Here is a 19,890-nt window from a genome sequence, read left to right as displayed (position 1 = left end):
CACACACACACACACACACACACTATCCATTTCGCTGTAATTGAAAAGATGCCCTGGCTGTTTGCCACAGTACTAAAATGGATCAGATGGCAGAATATCCCTGAGGTAGTACATCTCCAACAGAGAGAATTAAAGAGAAAAACCTCCCTCACACACACACACACACACACACACACACACACACACACACACACACACACACACACTCAGAGTCAAACACAGAGAGTGGGCTGACTATCCCGTCTCTCCTCTCTTTGTTCCATCCCTCTATTACAATATGAATGGGCCTGTTAAAGCAGAATTGGACCATTTGTCTTGTGTGAGTTTCTTCTTTCCGACACGAGGACTAGAAAATGACTCCTCAGCTATTCAGTGCCAGACAGAGAAAGACCGAGAGAGACGCTGAGTCCTGGGACATGAAAGAGTGCAGAAAATATTCTTTTTCTCCTTGCTGAGATGACAGAGAGAGGAGCTACAACCAAACATCACTCACACACACGCACGAAACAGCAAACAGGCAGCGAGGAGTCAACAGGACTGAATCACAGCAGAATTCTCCCGTGTGAAGGGTGTGTGACAGCAGGCGGAGATCTGCTGCTGAGATGGGCTTTATGATGGAGCGACAGAAGTGAAAAGTTAAAGCAAAGACGAGTGTGCAGTGATAAATCACAACAAATAAAAAAGCACTGCACAGAGATAAAATATGAAAACGTCTGAATGCCAGGAGAGAGATGGAAGAGAGGGAGTAATAACGCAGTCACCACCTGGCAGCTCTGCATTGTTTATGTGATTTAACACACAAGCTCAAGTCAATTAAACAAAGCTGAGAGCAGCTAAGTGTGATGAAGACGAGCAGAGAGCTGGATGAAGAGAGAGGGGGGCTGGCTTATGAAAGTAAAAATCACATCAGAAGGAAACATCTTACTTCTGCTCTACGATCTGTTCCTCCTCAGCTCAGCTCTCAGACTCCTCAGCTCAGCACTTGGACTCCTCAGCTCAGCTCTCAAACTCCTCAGCTCAGCTCTCAGACTCCTCAGCTCAGCTCTCAGACTCCTCAGCTCAGCTCTCAAACTCCTCAGCTCAGCTCTCAAACTCCTCAGCTCAGCTCTCAAACACCTCAGCTCAGCTCTCAGACTCCTCAGCTCAGCTCTCAAACTCCTCAGCTCAGCACTCAAACTCCTCAGCTCAGCTCTCAGACTCCTCAGCTCAGCTCTCAAACTCCTCAGCTCAGCTCTCAGACTCCTCAGCTCAGCACTCAGACTCCTCAGCTCAGCTCTCAAACTCCTCAGCTCAGCTCTCAAACTCCTCAGCTCAGCTCTCAGACTCCTCAGCTCAGCTCTCAAACTCCTTAGCTCAGCTCTCAGACTCCTCAGCTCAGCTCTCAAACTCCTCAGCTCAGCTCTCAGACTCCTCAGCCAGCTCTCAAACTCCTCAGCTCAGCACTCAGACTCCTCAGCTCAGCACTCAGACTCCTCAGCTCAGCACTCAGACTCCTCAGCTCAGCACTCAGACTCCTCAGCTCAGCTCTCAGACTCCTCAGCTCAGCTCTTAGACTCCTCAGCTCAGCACTCAGACTCCTCAGCTCAGCTCTTAGACTCCTCAGCTCCACTTAGACTCCTCAGCCCAGCACTCAGACTCCTCAACTCAATACTCAGACTCCTCAGCTCAGATTTTTTAGCTCACCTCTCAGACTCCTCAACCTGGTGCTTAGACTCCTCAGCCAGCTCTCAAACTCCTCAGCTCACCACTCACTCCTCAGCACTTGGACTCCTCAGCCAGATCTCAGACTCCTCAGCTCAGCACTTGGACTTCTCAGCCAGATCTCAGACCCCTCAGCTCAGTGCCTAGACTCTTCATATCATCTCTCAGACTTCTCAGCTCAGCAATCAGACTCCTCAGCTTACCACTTAGACTCCTCAGCTCAGCACTCAGACTCTGTGATTGTGATTAGCTGTTTTTGGGAGCAGGAAGGGCAGCCTCTGTGACACCACTGTATTATAAACTCCACCTGATGTCTATGTTCATCATCACAGTGTTTTTATCCTGAGTCTTCTGCCCTCACTTGAAGATTAATGCAGTTTTGCATCTTGACAGATAGGTAAACAGTTCATCAAAGTCATCCAATAAACACCCAGGAGATGAGGTAAGGTTTGGAGCATTTATCAAGGTTTAATTTTTTGTTCCATTTCATTTCAGTTCTTTCCATTCCATTTAAATTCATTTGGATTCATTTGAATTCATTGTGAAACTGTTTAGTGAACATCATATTTTACTCACAGACAGATATCTTTCCAGGTTGTCGAAAGAAAAAGCAGCAAACAGTTGAAAGACAGCAGCAAACTTCTCTCTGCGTCTCTCCCTCTGCAGACAATGAGCAGTTCTTACCATGCCACGCAGCCGATGCTCTTAAAGGGACAGCGCACAACCAGACTATCAGAGCAACACTGCGCATGTGCAGCCTGGACTCTTTTAAAAGGCAGCATGGAGCGCTTTGCGGTTTAACTGTCCTGTCAGAGAGCGAGTCGGCCAAATCTTAGCTGCTGCACCGCCGAACTCCCTCACAGAGCAGCACACTCGGTGAACGGCAGGACTCAAAAAAAAGTTTCCCGTGGCAGCAGCTCTCTGCTTCTTGTCCTTTTTCTACATTTTAGTTGGTACTTAGAGTCTGTCATTACTTTTTATTTGTTGTTGCCATGGACACCAAACTGGTTACATTTGCAGTGACGTTTTTGCCATTTTTCTTTCTGTCCAGGGATCCTATGTGGAAGTGAAGATGACATGCCGACGCAGTAACGAACTGAAAGGGGAAAACATGGACCTGTCCTTCCATTCATTGTCATGGGGAAAGCAAAGTCTATCTTCAATACGGTGGACGAACTAGCCGTGCAAACCCAGCACTGGAGGGACTACCAGAGGGCAGAAGAGCATCATGCTTATCACAGATATAGCTAATGACACTAACATCAGACTTGAACGCCACATTGGAAGGATTTTACCAAGATAGGTGAAGAAGGCAGGCCCTGTCCTGGCTGCCTCCTGGACCCTCTGGACCCTGTGGATCCTGTAGAGGTGGAGGCTAAAAGAAGAAGAAGAATGATGCCCCAACCTTCAGAAGAACTTTATGCTATCAGTCTATGCACATGTCATACTGTTTTCTGCTTCTTTACCTGTTTGCTCTTATAACTCTAATTATTTTTTTCTGTCTGACATATTCTTATTGTAATGTTAACATTAATCACTTTCTTGACGCGGCTGTAACTCTGTACATTTTCTAATTGTGGGGCAAATAAAGGCTTATCTTCTTTTCTCTTATCTCAACTTAAAATCTTAGAATTCCTCAAATATTTTTCTCTGAATTTCCCCTCTGTAAGATTAAAGTTATTCCCAAAGTGTCTCAGGCCTTATGCCCTGTTTCTACCAAGCGGTTCAGATCAGTTTGTCTCAGTACAGCACGCATTTTATGACATTTCCTTTGACTAAAACTGGGACAGGTCCCCAAACAACTGACCTGTGCTGTCCCACTTTTTGGGACCCTTCTGTTGGGAGGCCAGTCAAAACCGATACCACCCAAGAAGGTGGAGCTAGATACACTCATGACTAGTTCAGTGATCTTCTGCTCTTCAGTCATCTTCTGCTCTCAATGAAGGTGGACGCTTTTCTTGTAGCTCCCTCCTCCCTATCTGTCCTGCTTGCTCTTAGTCTGTCTCTGTCTGAACTATCAGAGCCTCTCTTTGTATTCTATCAAAACACCTAAATCCATGGATTTGATTGGCTGGTCTCTCAACGCAATTGATCAAAATTTCTCTACGAGGAAACTGGGCAAAGGGGAGCCCGCCTGTCCTGTCCTGGCGGAGCGTTTGCAGCCGGGAATGCGATCAACTCCTGACCGTATGCCTGTCGATCCTTTCCGTCGAGGATGTTGAAGACATCTACATATATGGATTTATGATAACAGGCTTCTGCTGTTTGGAGCTGGCAGTTTCCTGATGTATCGCAAACTGCAGAAACTGCAGGCTGCTATTTCTGCTATCCACAAGCAGCCAATCTTTGAGGGATTGGGCAGGGCTGTCAACACTCAGACTCAAGCGACATGTGAACTGAATCGCAGGCTGGATAAGATGGATAACAACTTGGAGAAGTTGTCAGCCCGGCTTGGCTGTAATGGGCCACCAAATTAGGTCATTTGGATCGCCACAGAGATGACCAGGAAAACTCTAAAGCAGATGGAAAATTTCACAGTCTGCCTGTTCCAAAACATTTTTTTTTATCTCTCTTTCAGCCCCTCTGCGTTGGCCTTGGTAGGCTGATAAGCTTCTACTCTCCTGGATGGAATGTAAACAAATGCTCATCCCTCCCATCCCCCTTCTCCTGTGAACTTGTCTCTGGTTCAGAACTCTTCAAGGTCGTCTCCACGGCCACCATCAGACGACGGACAGTGTTAAGTCTGGAGGGGATGAAGTCCATGGGCTTACACATACACACACACACATGAACTCACATGGCACACACACAACCTTGGACTCAACGTCTTCTTTGGCTCTGTTACAGTTCAGCTGTAGAGGGCGGTGCGTGAGCCCCGAGGAGGCTGTGCGCGCGCCCCCCCTGTGGCTGAGCAGTGACACTTGTGCAAGTCTTCGGGATTTTTGTCTGTTGTTATCATGTGCTTCATGCTGAGGTTTTTTTTTTCTTGATCTCAAACAAGGCCCCCTCTGGGACATAGCCTGAAATTGACCTTTAATTCCCTCTCCTCTCCCAATGTTGTCATTTCTTACCTATCGCAAAGGGGCGCTGGGTAGCTGGCACCTCCTAGGTTTCATCTCATTTCTGTTTTTCCCCATGTTTGTTTTCTTATATGTCTTGGAAGGGATGTAACTGAAATGGAATTTTCCCCTCGGGAGATCAATAAAGTATTCTGATTCCGATTCTGTAGTGCATTAACTGGGGGAAGGATCTTCACTTCCTGTGCGACAGCAGTAATAGAAAACAACACATAACCATGTTTGTGTTTGTATCAAAAAGCAAAATGCCAATCACAAAGAAGATGAATTGCTGGATGTCTTCCATCGTTGCTCTTTGCTTACTGTGTGGCGTTTCACTTCTTCGTTGGGTTTATGCTATTACACATCGGAATCTGCTTACACACTACCTACCAAAAAGGGCATGGTTGGCTGTAGAAACACAAACAGGATCAGGCTTAAAACGATCCAACCCAAACCAAACTGTATCGACCCTAACCAGACCACTTAGTGGGAACAGAGCTTAGAAGGGGGCAGCAGTCAACAACTACATTTCTAAAAGGTCCAGTCAAAGAAAATGTATCAAATTGAAGGAGCAGAACATCATATTGTGTGTGTGTGTGTGTGTGTGTGTGTGTGTGTGTGTGTGTGTGTGTGTGTGTGTGTGTGTGTTTGCTCGTGTTAATAGCACATCAGAGACGTGGCCCTCTGAGCCCGACTGCAGACAACAGGTCTGATTGGATTAAGATGCTCTGCAGTGGATTAGTCATGTCTGCAGTGTTGCTGGACACATTCAGAGACAAACAGCGAGCAGGCAGGCTGTGTGTGTGTGTGTGTGTGTGTGTGTGTGTGTGTGTGTGTGTGTGTGTGTGTGTGTGTGTGTGTGTGTGTGTGTGTGTAATCTCTTAACAATGACAGAGGATTTTCTTTAATCACAGCCCGTATGTGAGGATAAATAGACAGCCTTTCTCTGATGGAGATGGGCAGCTCGTTGAGTCTGTGAACGTACAAAACAACCATCCCAACTGCTACAGTAAATGCGTGTGAGCCATGCCGGCTCAGTTCCGTCATCATGTTTGCCATTTCTGACTGAAACGCCCCAGAAATCATCACTCACCATCAAAGCCATCTATGAGTGTTTTTATGAATCTGACGCAGGTCTGGATGTGTCAGTTAAAAATATGAGCCTATATAATAATGTTAAAAACAGCAGAAGTGAGTCAGGTGCTTTGAGACATGGAACAACAACAAACATGAAGACAGTTAGAAGAGCATCTGTGTTTTTTTGTGATTCTGCTCTATCACAAAAATATCAGTCCGTGATTTACGGGGACCAGAACATCACCTGCCTCGAGGGTTGTGGAGTTAGAGATGAAGGAGTTGCAGGGTTGGGTAGTTGCAGGGTTAAAGGGTTGAAGGGTTAGAGGGTTGAAGTGATCATGGGGTTGGATGATTGCAGGGTTAAAGGGTTAGAGGGATGTGGGGTCAGAGGGTTGTGGGGTTATAGGGTAACAGGGGTAAATGGTTAGAGGATTGTGGGGTTAGAGGGCTGTGTGGTTAGAGAGTTGTGAGGTTAGAGGGTTTGGGGGTTGGAGGGTTTGAAAGTTTAGTGGGTTGCAGGGTTAAAGGGTTGAGGAGTTAGAGGGCTAAAAGGCTAGATGGTTGAAGGGTTATAGGGTTAGATGGTTGAAGGGTTATAGGGTTTAATGGTTGAAGGGTTATAGGGTTAGATGGTTGAAGGGTTATAGGGTTAGATGGTTGAAGGGTTATAGGGTTAGATGGTTGAAGGGTTATAGGGTTAGATGGTTGAAGGGTTATAGGGTTAGATGGTTGAGGAATTAGCAGGTTAAAGGGTTATAGGGTTGCAGGGTTATAAGGTGAAGAGACAACAGGGAAACTTTAGAAAGGTTACTGTTAGATTTCTGTGATTTAATTATTCATAGAATCATCGTAATTGTCAAGTCTCAATATCAAAAAGCAGCTACGTCAATTGTGAGTTCTTCAGACCGGTGTACAGAGGTCGTTAATTTCAACCACACAAAGACAGAAAGCAATTCCTTTGTATGTGAAAAGTTTATTTACTATCTAAAAGAACAAATATGTGCATGAATAAATGAACAGGTTAAAGATATGAAAGAATAAATGCATAGAGGAATGAAAAGTAATACTGATCATAATTAACCGGAATAAATGGAATAAAGGACATAAACCACCCACCTAACCTATTGATCTAACCCACCCTGAGAAGTCTCTGGGCATCGGCCACGATATATCAGTAAATGCAAGATTGCCTAACTCAAGTCCAGAGGGTCGGCAGTGGTGACAGAAACGGCAGAGTCCTGCTGCAGATGTCCGTTGAGGGGTGATGGGGAGGTTGGCTGCAGTCACAGACAGGAGGCCTGCTGCAGGTCAGCTGAGTGTCATGGAAGTGATGTCCGATGAGTTGAGTCTGTAGCGTCAATTCTAATGGCAGCAGCGGCAGCTGGAACAGTGGCAGCTGGAACAGCGGCGATGATGCCAGGCGTCAGGTCGAAACTTTGGCAGAGTTCTAAAGTTGAATCACTGCAGGGGAAGCAGTGATCAGCGCTCATCTCCTGATGTCAGAGCACGAGGGAATCCCACAGATCAGCTGTTTGCCTCAGGCAGAGACGTAAGCACTGATGGATGGCTGGATGCATTTCAGGCTGGTTGTCTAGGACCAGTGATGAGTCCGGAGCTGAAAGCTGAGGTGCAGGTTGCAAAGACGTGCTGATAGGCCCCAGGTAGGATAAAGTGTGAAGATCGAAGAGGAAAGAGTCGTCGGAGAGAAGAGAGAAGAAGAGCAAAGAGCCAAGAGCAGAGAAAAGAGGCAAGAAGAGAAGAGCCGTCATCCACACCCTGGTTATTCCTCTTTTCCTGCCAAGTCAGTGAGGTCACTTTAGGCTAGCGCCCCCTCTCACCTCATCTTTCTTTGTACTTGGATCAAACTATCCCAGAGACCACTATGCAACTATAAATTTGTACTGTCTAGAGATTCCTACATGTAATAGTCAAAATCACATTTCATAGGAGTTAAGCTTTACATCAAGACTACACATGACAGGTTTTAAAGGTAGAAGTATAATAGTATAATAGAAATCCTGATATTACAATGGAATATGTTTCCAAAGCAGCAGTGTTCACACACACATTATCAATGATTTTCATTACACAGTACATGTTTACAAAGGGGAAGATGTACATGTAAGTTTCAGAGTAAAAACATAATCTCTGTGGTGTCCTTAGTCTTCTATCATGAGTTCAGACTCAGATTCAGATACACGGGGAGCGGGAATAGATCCCCCTGGCATTCCTTCTCTCTTGTTCCCAAAGAGAAAGGTCAAGGGTCACAAGATGCTAGATGCAGGATGTCAGAAATCACAGAAAAAAGGGTGTCTGTACAGTTTCACATGTCTGCCAGGGCTGTTTCCCAAAGCCCAGGTACCTTGCCTTGCCTTGGTCTGATGTGGGCGTGGGGTGGGTGTGGGCAGGCATCCACATCATCAGATGCTGTTCCAATGTTCATGTCCTCCGGAGGCATATGTCCTCCGTTTGGTTAGCATGTGGCTAATTGACCAAGGATACACTGGCATATCCTTCGTAGCCTTGCCACGGCTATAAATACCCAACATGCAATGCGTGAATCTACAGAAAAGGAAAAAATGAAAGGAAAAGACGCACCAGAGAGAGACGCTACAGTGGAGGCGAGCGGTGAATTCCAATTCAAATGTAAGTAACAAAATACACCTTTTGAAAATAACAACTTATACAATGTCCAACAATTGACTCTTTTGTGTGTCACTCGCGTAACTATAATTACTGAGAAGCTGCACCAGCAGAGTGTCAATGATGTGACAATAAAAAAGCAAAAAGCGTACAAAAGTGGCAAGCTATGACAATATTTGTAGCTGCTAGAGCATATGGTCTACTCCCATGTTTGTATTTAACTTTCCAAGCACTGTCCACAGTGCAACACATGTTATGTGAGACAATGGAGCTCCAATTACATATACATTTGTGACAGGAATCTGATGGTAAAAAAATATGCCTCTGTAGGCTGTTCCATTAGCATCTCCTTTTGAGCAGAGGCAGGACACTTGCCTTGGATTGGAAGGAAGTGGCACTTCCTTCCAAGGCAAGGCAAGGCAAGGTACCTGGGCTTTGGGAAACAGCCCAGGTGTCAACCAAAAGTCTTCGAATTTACAGTGATGTCTCAATGTTTTATGGTTTCCTGAACATCAGAGGAAGGGATGAGGCAAACTTCGGGTGCAAACCACTTTAGCAGAGACCTGATGTTTGGACAACCTGCTTTTAATCACCTCTCCTTCCTTGGGGGGGTTAAAGCTGCAAGAACAGACCAAAGCCTGACCTTCATTACAGAGGGTTGAAGGATTGGGGTTGCAGGGTTACAAGGTCAAAGGATTAGAGGGTGTGAGGGTTATAGAGGTTACAGGGTTAGAGGATTGTAGGGTTGAAGGGTTGCAGTGTCAGAGGGTTAAGTAACTATCAGCTCTCAGCAGTCACAGATGTCTCTTAGACTGTCGGGTAATGTTGGTTGTGGTGTCAATGGATCGGGTTTGCTAAGATGCTCATTAGCCCGGTGAGGTTTATTTGGGCCTGACTGATACACTGTGGTCTATGTGAATGGATGTAAACACTGGAGCATAGAGTGCTCTCAGTCTGCTCTGGATCAGATCTTCTGTTTTTGTCTCACTGCTCAGGTTTCATCCCACCATGAGTGAATGAGTCTCTCTGAGAGCTGGACGTCCTCAGGTTTTTCCTGTCCCCAGTTTTTTAGAGGAGAAGAAACAAACACTCAATGGTTAGCCTTCATATGGGGGGGCAACAGGTATGTTGTTGGTGTGTGTTGTTGGTATGTTCACTGCAGTGTGTAAGCTGAACCCAGCTCATTCAGACCTCCTCTGTCATCTGTGGTTTTTAACTATTTGAGGTTATTACGGACCAGTTAGTGCAGATCATCTGTCACCAGCTCTGCAGCACCCCATTTCACCCCTCCATCTGTGGGTTTCATTGCATACACCACTTTATGGGCGTGTGTTGTTACAGCAGAGTGTGTGTGAGTGTGTGTGGGTGTATGGTGGTGGCTCTCCCTGCCCGTCCCTGCAGTCCTTTCCTCCCTGCTGCCAACATGGAGCAGCCTGCCTTTTAATTACCTGGACCAAGATAAAGAGAGCAAGCTGGAGAGAGAGATGGGGAGACAGGGGAAGTAGAGGGGGGGGGGGTTCCAGTGTGCCTCATAAACTGGAAACTGATACTGTCTCTGAATGCAAACCAAAGAGGGAGGAGACAAGCTGAGCTTTAAGGAGGAGGAATTGAATAGAAGGTGTGTGTGTGTGTGTGTGTGTGTGTGTGTGTGTGTGTGTGTGTGTGTGTGTGTGTGTGTGTGTGTGTGTGTGTGTGGGGGGGGGGGGGGGGGGGGGGGGGGAGTAAATCAGAGAAAAGCGTGGCTCCCAGTGTGTAGCAGATTGCCTCAGCTCACACCACTGCCTCCGCAAATTAATACCATTGATTTTCCTTTGCCCAGCATCCAACACACACACACACACACACACACACACACACTCACAGCTGGCCAGGTAGGCAGAGAGGAGCCAATCCGAGTGCTAGAAGAGTCTTTACCACCTTTTTTCACACACACACACACACACACACACACACACACACACACACACACACACACACACACACACACACACACACATAATACATGATGGGATACTGATGAAAGGATGGAAAAAGAAACTATCAGTTGTGATACCTCCCTTAACTCATTGACTGGGACACACACACACTCACACTCACACGCACACGCACAGACACAAACACACACACACACAGTGGACTGGAGGCCTGCCAGGTGAATGGAGCCAGCAGCAGAGGGATTGTCAGAATGTTTGAATGCTGAGAAACATCCAAACAGACAACAAACCGGGTTTAATTCTGTGCCAGGAAACATGCAGGGAGAGTCCAATTGTGACAACACACACACACACACACACACACACACACACACACACACACACACACACACACACACACACACACACACATACACAGATCCAGTTAACAGTTCTTCTGGAACAGCACCTCCTGACCTGTCATCCTCTCGATGTGACTCTACTCTTTGTGGGTACTTCCAACACCCTGAGCTTGTGTCAGAGGTGTGTGTGTGTGTGTGTGTGTGTGTGTGTGTGTGTGTGTGTGTGTGTGTGTGTGTGTGTGTGTGTGTGTGTGTGTGTGTCTGAGGCAATGAGGTCTGTCTGTCATTCTGAGATGGTTAGGGCTCTTTAGAGGTACTTTGTGAAAACCAACAGATCTTTTCTAGAGCTAACACAGTTCTCTAATGTCTTCAGAAGAAAAGGAAGCTGAGGAAGCAGAAGAAGAAGAAAAGGAAGATATACTTATTGATCCCTTTGGCAGAAATTCTGTAAAAGCAGTCAGTTTATTCCAGGGGCCACCAAATGGTAGACTGTGGTCCAGGTCCGGACTTAGACGCCATCCTATACAGATCCATCATCAATAAATTATGAGAGCGTATTAAACATAAAAAGATACTTCTTTTTTCAGCGGTGCAGCTTCTTAAGTGTTTACCGCAGTGATTGAGCAGCGCTGGACACACACAGACCAATCAAGTCAAGCTGTCCCACATGATTTTCAGCCAATGAGGTCTCTGCAAACCAGATGCTAAACACTGCTGCTCTGAACGCAGATGAAAATTTGGAAGGGAGAGTTAGATGAGAAGAGGATAGAAAGAGAAAGAAGAATACAGAGAGAGGAGAGGAAGAGGTGGAGCTGTGTCAGGGAGAGAGTAACATCCAGACATGGAGCAGATTGAGAGGAGAAGAGTGGACCAACTCAGTCAGCACAAAACCACTATGTGACGCTCAGAGACTGTGTGGTTATCAAAAAATATTCTTATTCACTTATTTATACTCAATGAGATAATAGGGTTTTACCTGTGGACTGTAAATGTTCCCGTTGACTTCAATGTTAGGTGACCATAAATATTGTCTAATATACAGAGTATTCAACATGTGTATCAGACCACCTGTCATGAAAAGAGAAAACCAGCATCATGAAGAGACCTCTGTCTTTTTCAGAGAGCTCCCTACAAAAGTCCTGAACCACCTAACCTTTCAGAGCAGACGGACCTGCCTGATTCAGTTTCTGAACTCCTGCAGGTCCATCTTGCCGGGCTCCATTGACCAACGAATTCACTCGGCTAAATTCTAACTGGCCCAATCAGGGAAGAGAGGCGGGAACTGTGGGAGCAGACGTGACGTCAGCAGACTTTCGTACTTGTCAGCGTTCCTTCGATTCTTAAGTTAAATTTATAAAAACGGAAGCTGTCGTCTAACGCCTTTTTCACAGCTGTTTCTGGTGTTCCTTTAGTTGTTCATCTATTGTTTCTTAGAAGTATTGGCTCACATAAGCTACGTCATACCGTGGCTTGATGTGGATTGGTCCATGGTGAGTGTGTTAATCAGAACATTCGTCCAATCAACAACTGCAGATTTTTTTTAAGTCCTGCCTCTGAAAAGAAATCGGAAGGGCAGCAACCCAGATAGACCAGTGAAATATTTCTGTGGCAGATATATGAAACTGTTCGTCTGGCATGTCAGGTTATGAACCACCAATACAGAGTGTTTTTGTCCTTTATCTTCATCTGCTGAAACCAAGTGCACAAAAAGAAAGAAATGAGACATTCTGTTAATAGTCAGTATGTCTGACGTCTTGTTTCAGGAAATTATTTTTGAAGTGCCCTAGTCTGAAAATGAGTCTGCAGGAGGAACAGAGGCATGCTCAGCTACAGCTAGCATGCCTGCTAACATTCTGTCTATGTTCTCTGCTGAAACCTGTGCATGCTTGTTGCTGTCTGGTTGGGTTGCCAGGTCTGAGGACAAGTATCCTACACTGTACCAATTCCCAAGCCTTTAACTGGTGTCAAAGTGAAAAACCAGGAGGAACCACCGATGAGGATTAGACCAGGAGAACCAGATTAGAGCCATGTGAACCAGACACTGAGAACCTCCATGAGAACCAAGGAGGGGTCTCCTGATGGTGTCCAGAGTCAGCTCTATGCTCCTAAAATCTAGACCGGTATTGAGAAGATGTGAGACAGACTGTGTGTGTGTGTGTGTGTGTGTGTGTGTGTGTGTGTGTGTGTGTGTGTGTGTGTGTGTGTGTGTGTGTGTGTGTGTGTGTGTGTGTGTGTGGACATGCAGCACTCCTTTACTGGCCTGTGAGCTCTGTGCCAGTCTCTTTATGGAGGAGGAGTAAACACTCAGAGCCGAGTTTATCAACCCGTCTCTCATCACTGTGCAAGGTCACCCACTCTCAGGGAGGGAGAGTGACACAGTGTGTGTCTGTGTGTGTGTGTTAAACAGCAGACCCAAGTCTCTGAAACCTTGGTAACACAGTGGAACAGAGTGGTGGAGCTGTAACAACATGGCAGCCTGTTGAGCACTGAGAGCTACAGCAACTGCAGTTTCTCTCTCTCTTACACACACACACACACACACACACACACACACACACACATACACACACACCTGCCATCTTTAATGATGATTTATGCCTGGCCTGAGGGCAGGCATGCATAACTGTAGCCATCACAAACACACACAAATCCTTTCTCTCTTACACACAGAGACACGAACATGTACACACACACACACACACACACACACACACACACACACACACACACACACACACACACACACACACACACACACACACACACACACAGAGTATCCCCTCTCCCCCTCTCGTATACAGGAGGAAAATGATGTATCTGGTGTAACAGCGGTGAGCTTCAGGGATGGAGCGTCTGTAGAAATATATGTTGAGAGACAGAGTTTGAGACAGAGAAATGGGAGCTGTGGAGGAGGAGTATGGCGGGGGGGGTATTTCCCTGTTGACTTGCACAGTCTTTACTGGTTTAGCAGGAACTGTCTGTGGTACTGCTGTAGCTGTCCAATCTGTGCTTACAGATTTCCTCTGAGAAAATGGCCTCACCTCCTCTCCTCTTTATGCAGAGCCCACAGAAACACATGAATCAATCTGCAAAGCATAGAGCATATGTGCAGCAAACACACCTATCTACACCACAGGTGCTTTGACCCGGAGTCTATGATAAGAGCTGAAGGCTGTATCTGCAACAGCTTAGTCCTTGAGGGCAGATTCTCTGTAAGTGTTTCAATAAAAATGCTTTTTCAGCACACAGCCCCAGATTGGTAAACTGGACTGAGCTTTTAGAAACCCCTCTCTGAATCCTCCCTGCAAAGCCACCTGACTGCACTGATGGAAACGGAGTGATAACAGAGCCAAACACAGCGGTGAGCTCCTGTTAGCGTCTGAGAGACTGAGGCAGCAGGAGACCAGCACCTCCTGTTTGCTTCAAGCTACAGTGTTTCAGTGAGAGTCTGCTGGAGTCAGAGATGTAAGGTGTATAAAGCATGCAGTCTGTAGCAGATGGAGCCTGTGACGGACAAGAACAGGAACTAGGCCCTGTTTCCACCAAACAGTCTGGTTTGCAGTGCAGTTTGGAACGGGTTAGATCGGTAAAGTCTATCCTGCTGATAGCTGACTGCGTGACGGCATAGCAACGCGACACAGTGTACCCCACTAATAAACCCAACGAAGAAGAAAAACGCCATGCAAATTGTTAAGGACAGCAGTTTCACATTGTTTGGTGATACCATTATCCAGACCAAGAGAAAGTTCTCTTCAGGAAGTGGACTGGAGGTTTAAACATGGCAGAGTCATTGTTGTTCTTTATTACCGCTGTCACACAGGAAGTGGTGATTCTTTCCACCAATCATTGGACTGCAGAGATTCTAGCTCCACCTTCTGGGATTGGATCAGTATGTCTAGCACCCCAACAGAGGGGTACCAAAAAGTGGGACAGTATGGGGGGAGGGGGTTATTTGGGGACTTGTCCTGGTTTTAGTCTGAGGAAACGCCACAAAATGCGAGCCGAACCAAGACAGACTGAACTGAACCGTTTGGTGGAAATGGGGCCTTAGGGGACACTCTTTGATGATGTTTTCATTTATTTATCTCTTCCTCTTATCCTGAGTTTTGATACACATGTTTTTGGACTGTGGGAGTAAGCTGGAGTACCCAGAGAGAACCCTAATATGCAGCGGGAGAACATGCTGACTCTCTACACAAAGGCCCACCCTGTCCAAGCTGGTTTTAACTGGTGACCTTGCTGCTGTGAGGCAGCAGCGCTAACCTTCGTGCCACTATGCAGCCCTTGATGAGGGGTTGTTCTGGATTCATGTCTCTCTCAGGATGAAGCGATCTGTCGCATAATCTAAAACTTTTCACTCCCACTGGTCATTCAGACCAAGATTATGCAAATACAGAGCCCAGGTAATAAAAAATACCCAATTTCCTGCTTTAGCTCTGCACACAGGCTGAGTGTGTGCCTCTGAGAGCTGGTCCGGGATAATTAGAGGGTCTCAGATGCTTTATTCATGCAGTGCACTCAGCGCCATCAAAAGACGACAGAAACTTTCCGACTTTTATCAACAATGAGTCAGCTGAGGTGAAGGGAGACATTTGTCTTGATCACGGTAAACTCCAGTCATGTTTCTGCAGCGCTGTAAATTTAGATCCTCTACAAGGCCACAGAAAAAACACAAACATGAGGATGAATTCCCGTCTGTGGCTGCTGCTCCCTCAGAAGCATAAAAAGGTACAGTACACGGTGTTTATTTCCATCTGTGTGTCTGGGGATCTCCCTCTCCCTCTGATCTACAAAGCTCTGCGCGCAGAATAAACACAGCTTATAAATACATCTGCACACTTAATTTTAACTATCTGACATCTTCCATTTGTGCAGTGTTCAAACTTTAAGGTGCTTCAGGGGCCAGCGTGTCCTCAGGATTCACAGCATGACTTACTCATTATCTGACTTTAAATTGGGGGGGTTATGGGTAATCTGCTGTTAATGAGCAGTCTGGTATTTAAACATTGAGGGGACGCTGTGAAGTGAGGATGGTGAAACAGTGACAGGAACTAAGTGGACTCAAACTCTGGTAATGCAGACTTTCAGTTGAGCAGTGCCAGGACTTCTGGGTAATGATGTCTTTCAGCTGTTTTCAACATAAGATGAATAAGCAATGACAGGCTGTACCAATAGCTCTCATTTTGCCCAGTTGCAGCAGAGGAATGTTTCATGTTAACCCCACTAATGCAGCTGATCCATCCCTAATTATCCAGGGATGTGAGTCATGAGTGATGGGCGACCTCTGTCTTCATTAAAGCTTGTTGAGCCATTATTTGTGTTCATCTAATGATACTTTTTCACTTTAAACAGAGATAAGAATGGTTTGGATGAATGTTGATGCAGAAGATACTCACTGTCTGTCTGCAGGTTTAGGTCTGCTCTGGTGGTCTTGAAGAAGACGGCCTCTGTCCGTCTGCAGGTTTAGGTCTTCTCTCTGTCTTCTGCTGCACAGGTTGAGTCTGAATCCCTTCCAATTGCCACTTCAGCCCTGACTCTGTTATTTAATCTGATCAAATGCTGACACGTGTAAACACTAAACCCTCCAGAGTCACACAGTTTCAGACCACAGCTGACTTTTAGCTCAGGAAATATTACGGCTTCAGACTCCTGGCACACAACAGTGAATTTAACTTCCCCTAAAGGTGCAGGGAGGAGCGCTTCCTCTCATCTTTCTGCTCACTGCAACCAACCTTTTGTGTCACTCTTTGCCTCTGTGTGGCCCTGCAACAGTCCTCCCAGGACTTGAGATATTGGTTGGTGTGCGCCTTTAAGAAAAGTATCACCAAACCACTCCCCTTTCCTCATCCAGACAGTCAGTGTCTGTGGCGTGACTGAGACGGGTGAATGGTTTGGCGTGGATGGACAGGGAGTTGAGCCTAGTTTGGTATGGTCTGAACTTGTGACGTATGCGTCAGAAAAAGAGGGAAGCTGTCTGTCTCACCTGCCTGACCAGCCATATGAGGCGTATTGATGAGACATTTCTCTGATTCCTGTGCCCCTGTGTAGTACAGCTGCTGCTGTGGTTTCAGGGACAAACTGCTGCAAGTGAAACCAAACAGCATGACTGGTGTAGCCGGCAGGGTGGTGCTGGCCACGCCAGCCTAGATCCCATCGCAGTAGGATCTAGGCTCTGTGTGGCTGTGGGTGTTTGCCTGAAGCAGTGACTTTTAGCTACCTCTCCTGTCTGTCTTGTTGATAAAGCACATGAATGCTGCACTTTGACACTTTCTTGTTCAGATATGGCTTATATTAACTTTAGTACTACAATTTTTTTGTTTGTTTGTTTGTTTGTTTGTTTGTTTGTTTGTTTGTTTTCTTAATTTTGTCTTGAATGGTTTATTTTGGACAGGCTGGGATGGTGGTTTCAGAGTTTTGGTGAAGCAAGCCGCCCACCTGCCTGTTTTTATGAGGCTGGAAAGACACACTTATCAATTGTTCACTTTTCTCTGGATATATATATATATATATTTTTTAGTTTTGTGCAGTATAGATAATTTGGAGTATTTTTGAAGCCTGTGCTTAGTTCTTTTCTATGTTGATAATTACTGAATTCAATTTGAAACATTGATGTGCTCAGTAGATTTGGGTCTGGTTTATCCTCTTGATTTCCTTTATTTACATATATTGTGGTTCATCTCTGATTTTTTATTGTTTAGAGCAGAGGGTGGCAAACTGACATTTGTCCTCTGTGTTTTGCAGGTTTAGTGAGCTGGTGGTGGTGTGTTTTTCATGGATCATGTGGTTGTTGGATCCACAGCTGGCGTTTTGTTTGGATATTTTCTCCCTAGTTTCTTGTTTTCGTTTCTTGTTGCTAGGCGCTGCCCAAGTAGCTGCCTGTTGCAGCAGCTCTCTCTTCTTTGTCCATTTCTTATAATTTTTTTTCGTCTCTTTTTCGTCATCTTTGTATTTGGAGTGGATCATCACTTTGTATGATTCATTGTTGGTCATGGACACCAAACTTTTTGTGGCTTCAGCGATATCTTTACTACTTTTCTCCTGTGTTTGTCTGGAGATCCTACATGTAACCATGGCTGCATTGTTTACATGTGAAATTAGCTGTTAGCAGCCTGTAGCATGTCAATGCTAACTAGTGCAAGGCTTGATGATTTCCCTCCAGGTGAGGAGGAGGCGGTGAGGACGACGTGCTGGTTCTCAGGTGTGACCTGGGAGGTGACGACGTGGACCTGTCCTTCCATCCATCGTTGTTGGGAGTGTGGGATCTATCTCCAGTGGGATGGACGAGCTAGCCGTGCTAGCCCAGCGGCAGAGGGGCTGCTGGAGGGCAGAGTGGCATCATGATGTTCACGGACGTGGCTGATGGAGCTGACATCGGACGCCGGCGCCACATTGGAGGAGCTTTGCCTGCTGTGAGCAGACAGGATCCAGGAGACAGAGACTGAACAGACTGCTGGGGAGGCTCAGTCCTGGACCCTGTGGAGGTGGAGACTGGCTGGGCTGGAGAGTGGTGGACGGGCTGTCATCATCTATTTTCTTGTGGACCTTTTTGCACTTTCTATACTCTTTCTTACTTTTGTTTTCTTGAATGCTGCTGTGACTCCTGAATTCCCCCTCAGGGATAAATAAAGTATTTTCTATTCTATTCTAGTTGTCCTGTTGCTGTGGGCAGCCCTGACTTGTTTCTGTTGCCCTCACTTGTTTTGAACATCCTGTTGCAGCCATGTTAAAAAAGAGAAGTTCTCTTAAGATAAGAAAATAAAGTGTTTATATGTTTAATGGGGATCAGGCCTCTGGTCCTTTGCTTATTGAACCTGTGTGCCTTCAAACCAGTCCACCAACTGATTAAGAGCGTGAGTGTTTCCCAGGGTGGCGTTGTTGAGCTCTGTTTGTCCTGTTACCCCAGCCTGTCACGTTCAGTTTGTGGAAGTCTTAAAGAGGAGGTTTCATCAGTCTACACATCTACAGGTTTTATTTTCACCCCTCACTGACAAATAGCACAGATGAGGACTAATATTCAGACTGTTTGACAGGTGAGTCACACCTGCCCACAGCTTGTCACTGCAGAACACAGGTCGTGACTTCCTGTCTTACCTTTATTAATATTTCCACAAAATGAATAAACACTCACAAACAACGACCTGATCAGCTGTGGTTTCCTGTGTGCCAGCAGGGTGGATGAGTCTTCAGTGTGTGCATTCTGAGCTGCACTGACAGGTTCCTGAACTCATTTTCATGATGACATCATTAAAAGCTTCCATTTCAAAGATGAAACACTTCCTTCATTCATCTATAGTATAATAAATCCTCTAATCGTCCATGGTTCAGGGACCATGGCTCCTTTTGGTTTAGTTCAGTGTCAGAGTATTCAGAGGACACATCAATGATCCCTCGCTGCTCGCTTCTCGCTGTGTGAGGATACAGATGGTGAACTTTGAATGTGTTCTTTCTCTCTGAGACGACGTGTCAGCAGGGGAATGGCAGAAAAGAGACGCAGAGAAACAGCACCATCTGTATCTTTACACCCAGTGTCAAGAGGGCTGTTTAATTGAGGTAATTAGGCTCATTGAGAGCGGGTGAATACGGCGACAGATTAGGGCTGACTGCCATTTGAGTTTCACACCTTTCCACTTCAGCTGTGAGTATACATCAAGTAAAGGCTGGAGTTAATCACCGGGACTAACGGTTCATGCCTGCTATGAATAGATGATCTTGGAACAGGTGTCCTGATCCTCTGAGGAACATTGATAACTCAGAGCATCTTCATTCACATGAACAATAACCTTTTTATTAGCATCATTCACTCATGTGCTTAAAATGCATGACTGAGCTTTAGACAGCTGCAGATCCAATAACATTCAGAGGAAATCAGGGCGCAGGTGTTTCCAGAACCTGATGTGGGGACATGGTTGCACCTGTATGCTTTGCTAGTATCTGTTGGCTTAAATTCAAAGTACTTCGCTGATGTTTTTATCAGCAGAGCAGTCTGCAGAGCTTAAAACAGAAAGGTGATGTTGAAAAAATGCCGTCATAATGGCTGCATGGTGCCTGAGAGGGTTAACCCTGAAACAAAAACCATCACCTCTGGTTTTAATCTCATCTGGATTGACGTAACATATAATCTCAGTTGGAATACAG

General features: G+C 45.8%; 1 protein-coding gene across 1 annotated transcript in view; it reads right to left on the bottom strand.

Annotated features, from left to right (window-relative positions):
- Positions 1-19,890, bottom strand: part of dab1a (DAB adaptor protein 1a) — a 381,277-nt gene that overhangs the window by 298,359 nt on the left and 63,028 nt on the right. The window lies entirely within an intron of this gene.

This window comes from Halichoeres trimaculatus, unplaced genomic scaffold (genome assembly GCF_033239565.1).
Source record: "Halichoeres trimaculatus isolate MK-OKI-2021-1 unplaced genomic scaffold, fHalTri1.1 fHalTri1_scaffold_4, whole genome shotgun sequence".
In the NCBI taxonomy this organism is placed as follows: Eukaryota; Metazoa; Chordata; class Actinopteri; order Labriformes; family Labridae; genus Halichoeres; species Halichoeres trimaculatus.
The sequence above is the reverse complement of the archived record's forward strand: the minus strand, read 5'-3'. Positions and strand labels throughout refer to the sequence as shown.